Raw genomic sequence first — 7850 nt, 5'->3', positions numbered from 1 at the left:
CAAGTCTTGGAGATAAAGCAACCCTTCAGGTTGGAATCTCCTTTTCGATTGGAAATATGGCTTCAGCACATAAACTAAAGTGAAGGGTGTATTTTGGGTTGTCACCTTAAAAGTGGTGCGATAAGCCCATAATGCTTCAGGTAATCGTTCATCCCAATCATGGCGATTATCAGCTACCGTTTTTGTTGAAATTTTACCCAAAATTCTATTGGTAACTTCCACTTGCCCATTTGCACGTTAAGGTGTAGACTTTTGATGTTTAATTTAATATAACTCGATCAATTCCCTAATAGTGTTATTAAGGAAATGAGATCCTTGATTGCTAACCAACTCTAGTGGACAACCAAATCATGTAATGATATCCTCATAGAGGAACTTAGCCACATTTAAGGCTCTATCGGTCTTCAGAGGTTTAGCTTCAACCCACTTGGTAACATAGTTTGTACAGATCAAAATATATCGATTAGAACGATATCAGGATGGAGGACCTATGGGTCCTACAAAATCTATTCCCCATTTTTCAAATGGCTTCAATGCTAATATTGGTGTTAAGGACATTGCATATTGCAATGTAGGTCAACCAACTCTCTGACATTTATCACACCTTTTACAATGTGAAGGAGTATTTGTAAATAGTCATCCACCAATATCCTGTCATCAATACTTTTCTTGCAGTTAATTCCCCTGCAAAATGGCCTCCACAAGGCTCATCATGTAATGCCTTTAAAACTTGATAAACTTCGTCCTCTCTTAAGCATCATCTATAGAATTGTTCATGAGGAAAATAACGATATAAGAAAAACCCCATCAATGAATAGTGACGAGCTTGAAGAAGTAGCTTCTTCTTTTCATGCTTAGTTGCTTTATGAGGATATTCAGATGTGCTAAGAAAATTAGCTATGTCTCCATACCAAGGTAACTCACTTTCAATCAGAGACAAGTTAGCATCGGGTAACTCATCATCAACTCCATTCTCTACATCATCGGTAAGTAATCTAGAAAGATGATTAGCTAACACATGTGACTTGCCTCGTCGTATAACAACCTCAAAGTCAAACTCTTGTAGAATCCATCAAATCACTCTTCCAAAAATATCTGGTTTATTTAACAAGTATTTCAATGCGGCATGATCCACATAGAATACAAAATGATTTCCCAATAGATAATGCCAAAATTTATCAACAGAAAAAACCATAGATAGGCATTCTTTTTTAGTCGTGGTGTAGTTATGCTCATGGTAACTTAGGACCCTACTAGCATAATAGATTGGATGGTCAACTTTCTTATCATTAGCCAGACACAGCACAACCCCAACTGCTGTATGAGATGCATCAGCATGGATATGAAATTCTTTTGTCCAATCAAGACTCACTAGAATTGGCGCTTTTACTAACCGGTATATTTTTCAATCCACATATAATATATATCCTTTTTAAGCAAATGTCAGATGTCCCACAATTGAAGCAAAGTTCAAAATGAATCTTCTATAGTAATATGCATGAAATCCTCGCGGTTGATGAAGATTCTGAGGTACTGGCAAATATTTTATTTTACTAACTCTCATCGACTGTAATGCCATCCCGAGAGACAACATGACCTAGTAGTATTCCTTTGGTTACCCCAAAGACACACTTCTCAGGGTTTAAAGAAATGCCCATTTCAATGCTATGTTCAAACACTAAAGCCAACTTTTCAGGCATATCCTCTCGAGTTCCTTGCACTAGAAAATCATCTAAGAAAATTTCCATCCACTTTTGTAGGAAATCCTGGTAAGCTGCAATCATAAAACGTTGGAATGTGGCAGGGGCATTACATAGCCCAAATGGCATAAGTCGATAAGCAAATGTTCCCCATTCAGTAGTAAAAGTAGTTTTTGATTGATCATCTTCATGTATATGAATTTGATTATAGCCACTAAATCCATCCATAAAGGAATAAAGGGCATATCCAGCAACACAATCTAAAACTTGATCGGTAAAGGGCGAAGCAAAATGATCTTTCTTAGTTTTCCCATTAAGTTTTTTATAATCTACACAAATATGGATTTTCTTATTTTCCTTGGGTACTACCACGATTGGGGAAACCCAATCACTGTAAGCAACAGCATAAATAAATCCCAAATCCAAGATTCCATTATTTCTGCTTTAACCAATTCAGCATAAATAGGATTGGTGCGATGCTAACATTGACAAATAGGTCGAACTCCAAGTTCTAAGTCAATATAGTGTTGACATAACTCAGGCTTGACTCCTCGTAGGTCTTTATACGACCATGAAAAAGCATGTTGATACTTTGTAAGTACTTCTTTGAAATGTTCCACCACTTCTCCTTTTGAATGACTTCCCAATGTCAAGAATTTTCTTTCTGACACTTCCCACTAAACAATTAAATTATCTTTTGATAACACAAGAGAAGATTGTGTACGTGGCATAGCCCTAATTAGAGGATGTTTGTCCTCCTTATAGACAACATTTTGAGTAGGTCATGTCTATTTATAAGAAATTTAGACTCTTCATTTCTAATCTCCATATCACTCACAACACCCATAGATTGTGTCCCACAATAGGGTACAATCGCAGTTTTATAATTCTTTGTTGACAAGTCATCAATATTTACCATATAGGTATCAAGTGTTTCTTTAGTCATTAAAGAGCCCTTAGTCTAGAATTCAGAAACGTCAGTGATACCATATTCCTCCAACTGTTCTTCCATATCTTCCTGTTTATAATAATCTTCCCATTGCTTCAATAATTCTTTGCTATGCTTAGCCTCTAAAATAGCGTGCCCATTTTCTTTTTCTAATTGGGACATTTTTTATAGCACTTGAGCCATAGCTTTGTCTGCTAAATCACGCTCCTTTAATAACTAATCCCAAATAGCCTTTACTTCTACTAGTGCACTGGATTTTCCTCCAAGCTTATCCATATCCTCTAAGTCATCCTCCAGGGTTATATTAAAATAGTTTTCCAAACACTCATCTGAGGTGGACAGCCATTGTGCAATGTCCTTATCAGAATCATAACCCAAATAGTTATGAACTTTGTATTCACCCATTCCTAAGTGTCAAGCATTATTACCAACACCCTCCAATGTGGAGATTGTCCCAGTGGAATCATCCTCTATCTGCATATGGTAACCATTGTGCAAAAATCAAGAATATTTATCCGTATTTAATGAGAAGGGTTGTTTAACTGCTTCTTCATCCTCTGATTTATCACCACTATAATCTCTGTTCTCTTTTGTTTCTGACACCATCGGCTTTTTATATTCCCTCAAAAACTCCTTAGAGACAACTCACAGTTCTACTCTATCATTGCGAGGACCAATAGTGATCACTCCTTTATGCCAACTTTGCACACATCTGGCTTGTACAAGTTAAGGTCTTCCTAATAATATTGGGAAAGAGGCCCTGTAAGAATGTGGTCGAACTATCAAGTAACCCACTTGAAACTCAAGTCCTGCCACTATAGTCTTCACCCCTTGTAAAATCCCTAAAGGTTTTACACGGTGTTGATCGGCCAAGCGTAGAATGATGTTCGTAGGTTCCACTTGTTTCAATCCCAACTCTCTCATAGTTTGTGTTAAGTATGGAGCCTGATTTACCCCTGTAATTTTCTGTGGTAAAAGCGCACATTTGTAAGGCCCCCATTATGAGGAGAAGCCATCGTGCGTGAAGGAAAATCACTCACCGGAAACCAAAATTTTCATGGACAAGAATCAGGGGCAAGTTTAGAGGCCTCGGGGGCGGAGGCCCGCGAGACTTTTTTTTCGCCGGAATATTATGGCCGGACGGCGGCCGGAAAGTGGTCGTAAAACAACCGGTCGGTTGGCCGGTGGCCGGTACTCAATGGCCGATGGCCGGTGGTCGGAAGTCAATGGCCGGTGGCCGGTGGTCGGAAGTCAATGGCCGGTGGCCGGTGGCCGAATTCAATGGCCGGTGACCGAATTCAAAAGCGGACTTGTCTTCTCAAGGGTGGCACACATGGGCGGATTAGAGGGTCCGATTTGGACTTATTCGCACAAGGGCGGCTACACATGGCTCTCTCTCATAAGAGACGGCAGACCTTTTGGCCTATAAAAGGAGGCCATTTCTACACACATTTCATAGTGTGAAGTTGATGCAACAAGGTCAGTGTGAGGTGGTGAGAGTGAAGCAAGGCGGGAGCTCTATCAAGGGTTTAATCCCTTTGTAAACTACTTCTTCTTTTGAAGTGCTAAAGCCATTAAGTGGCTGCTTTCCCGTGGACGTAGCCCACATTGGGTGAACCACGTATATCGTGTGTACTCTCTCTCTCTCTCTCTACTCTATAATCTCTTGTGTGTGAAATCTATCTCTCTCCATTAAGTTATCTACTCAAAAATCTATTTAGCTACGTCTTATTTTTCTAACAGTTTGCTCAGTCATTAAACTGACTGCTGCTCCACCATCTAATTGCACTCCCGTCACACTATGGCTTCCTATTTCCAAGGAAATAGTAGGTGCTTCTAGGTCCATAAACATATCTACTACTTGAACTCCTTTTTCTTTGACTGGCTCCATCATTTTAGAGCTTTTTCTCTTCCCTCTCCTACGTACGAGCTTATGATATAATTGCTTCTTACAAAGAGGAGATATCTCTACTAAAGTGGTCAAGTACAATGATATTTTGCAATCCTTCATAGATTTCCATAAATTAAAGGTATCTGGTACACTCTTCCTGTGAGCTATAGATGTCTGTAACCTTTTCGAAAAAGGTGCTATACCTTTTGTAATTTCTTTCTCTTCTTGTAGCTTAAAATCAATCGGTGATTCATCAGCAGAATGATCCTCAGACACTTCATTAGGAGATTCTACAAACTCTTTTATGAAGGAGTCATCACCCTTCTTACTCACATTCGGGACAATAAACCCTTTATCATGGTCCATCTTTTGGGATCGAGTAACTACCCTGACCATCACATGTTCTTTAGAAAAGGTCACTTTCCTTGCTTTTCATTTACGAGGGAATCCATCCAGCAATTGTTCAACCTCTACTAAATTGGCAGAGGTACTAGGACCCTCATCGACCTTTTCTTTACCTTTGTCATTTCGCACTAAAGTTACCAGTTTTGGGCATGAATCTTCATAGTGACCCTCGTCGGTATATAGTCTTGATTTTTACGAGAATTGGGGCAATAAGGCGCTATATGCCCTTCCTGTTGATAGTTATAGCATACCACATGACTAGATGGACCCATATTTGGAGTAGTGTATCGGAAATTATTCCGACGAAATGTAGGTCTATATGGAGAATTTCTCCTCATTTGTCCTTGCAACCTTGGTGTAGGTGGTATCCCCTATGTGGGTAACCCTTGCCTTTTTTGTTGTAACTGCTGCTGATATGTTTTAGGTAGTCCCATTTGCATAAAAGGTGGTGGTGGTGGACCTATCTCATTGGTTGTATTGCTCCCATCCATAAAGGTTTAATTAGTTTGCATATCCCTTGCTTGAGAGTGTTCATACGCTTGCTTTACAAATCAATTGTCTTCCACATGATTATTTTTTAGACAAAAGATACAAAACAGTGTACGCACTTGGTCTGGCCCTACCCTTGATGCAGCTGGACACTCAGTTGCTAAATGGACGTAGCTGTTACACTTCCCACACCACACATTGGAGCTCATTGGAGGTGCACTCATAGACAGGCCTACTGGTTTTTGAGCTATAGCATATACTTCTTTCGTTTGAAATCTTAAAGCACTTAGAATTTCTTCTTATAATTTTCCAATTGTGACTGTCATCAATTGGACTACCCTCTCTTCTGTGAGAGCTGGTGGTGGTGGTGTACCAATCTGCAGCATGTATGTTGGAGCTGTCATGTATGGATTTGGGGTATAATAAGGAATTTGATTTGTATTTACCACGTCTTGTGGTGGTGTAGCTCCATAACCAGGTACAGGCTCATGAGTTTGTGGAATTGGTATAGTGGGAGAAGTAACCATATTAGGTCCACTAAACAATTTCTTATGACATTAAATGGGATTCCACAAGCCATGAAGGCTTGTGTCCACTTTAGATGCAATTTGAGCATGCCCTATTGAGTGAATGCTGCGTGTAGAGTCCCAGGGGTAGCGGCTCTGCTGGATGTCCCAGTACTTGCAGCCATCCCTCCCATGGCACCACTTGGACATGTGTAAGGACTTTGAGGTGTCCGGGTTGTTCCCATTGAGGTTCCTAGCTAGATCGCACGTCCTCTTGATCGACACTCCCATGGCACCACTTGGACAAGTGTAAGGACTTTGAGGTTTCCGGGTTGTTCCCATTGAAGTTCCTAGCTAGATCACACGTCCTCTTGATCGACACTCCCTTCTTCTATGTTGACAGATGACCCACCTGTCATACCCTTCTATCCTCTTGATGTGAGCTTTGTGTACATAAGGGTATGATACACTCGATATGACACATCAATTGTATTCTCAACATGCAATTCACAGTCAGTGGTCAAGCAATATGCCCTCCAAATTATAAAGTAAGACGACAAATCCAAGTCTCAACTCATTCGTTCTCTAGTATCAAGATAAGTGTGTATGTGCGAGAGGGTGGGCTAGCAACAGTTCATTAAAGGAGAGAGAAAACAAAATGTGCTAAAAATATTGACTAAGAATGTCTAAGGTTCAAACTTGATCAGACCATGAAATATATTCTTCTACGGGTATGTTGCCCGTGTGAAGTAGCAGTTCATAGCCAGCACAAGGCTAAAACATAAATTCATGATAACACATTTTGAGTCTCATTTCAAGACAAACTATAACTAGAGGCTTACAATCTACCAAATGGTGTCATTGTTATTATCTGCTTTGTACATAAGGTTTTTTTCCCGTTGGTTATGGGCTAGTAAAGGTATTGTATTGTTTGGAGCACCCTAGTTTAAAGTAGCAAAGTTTCAATGTCTCCATGAGAATGTGTGTGTGTGTGTGTGTGTGTGTGTGTGTGTGTGTGTGTGTGTGTGTGTGTGTGTGCATGCGCGCGCGTGTGCGCACGCACTCGTGCGTGTGTGGCCTTCCCCTTCCCTGAGGAGAATATGGAATGAGACAGAAAGCTCTCATCTACTAAGGGTAAAAACACACTGTCATGTTTAAATGTGTGTGTGTGTGTGGCGGGGGGGGGGGCGGGGCGGGCACCCCCATCCCTTAGGAGAGGATCCACATGGCAGGAGGTAGGGCCCACCGTGTAGAACCCTACCCCAACCAAATATGAACAATTTAGCGACAAAGATACCCAAATAATCGGTATGAAGTGTCCAAAGAGGCATTTATCATATGGAAAGAGATTACCATTTTGGTAAAAGTGGTGCCAATAGGGCTAAATTATATACTCAACACATTCCTAAAACAGCCATCTGATTAAGTATACTTTGTCAGAGTCGAAGAGAATCTGCTAGTTTAAGAAAATAGAACTATATGATATATGTGCTTGACCAGATTAGGAGCCGTGGCCCCAACCCATCCCTTTGGATTAGGTGGGTCAAGTCAAAAAAAGTTTATAGCATGTCTAGGCCCATTATATGGTGCTAACCAAATCAAAGGCCAGGTAGAAACAAGTGTTTGTGTGTTTAAGAATGATTAATCTAACAATAGTTTGATTTCACAAACTATTGAACCATACAATGGGACTAATACTCTCCACCATTGTCAGTGCGTAAGCATTTAAGCTTCTTGCCACTCTGATTCTCCACAAGTGTCACAAACGTTTTGAAAACACTAAACGCTTCATCCTTGTGCTTGAGAAAGTAAACCCATACTTTCCTCGAGTAATCATCTATAAATGTCATAAAGTAAGAAGCTCCCCCTAGAGATAGTTTAGGCATAGGTCCACACAAATCACTATGAAC

The 7850-nt window shown here is 40.3% G+C and overlaps 1 pseudogene; it reads right to left on the bottom strand.

Annotated features, from left to right (window-relative positions):
* Positions 1 to 3294: 3294 nt before the first annotated feature.
* Positions 3295 to 4936, bottom strand: LOC147451249 (uncharacterized; annotated as a pseudogene).
* Between the last annotated feature and the right edge of the window lie 2914 nt (positions 4937 to 7850).

The sequence above is a fragment of the Adiantum capillus-veneris genome, chromosome 9, assembly GCF_014529385.1.
Source record: "Adiantum capillus-veneris isolate H3 chromosome 9, ASM1452938v2, whole genome shotgun sequence".
Lineage (NCBI taxonomy): Eukaryota > Viridiplantae > Streptophyta > Polypodiopsida > Polypodiales > Pteridaceae > Adiantum > Adiantum capillus-veneris.
Note: the sequence above shows the minus strand (reverse complement) of the source record. Positions and strands in the feature narration are given on the sequence as shown.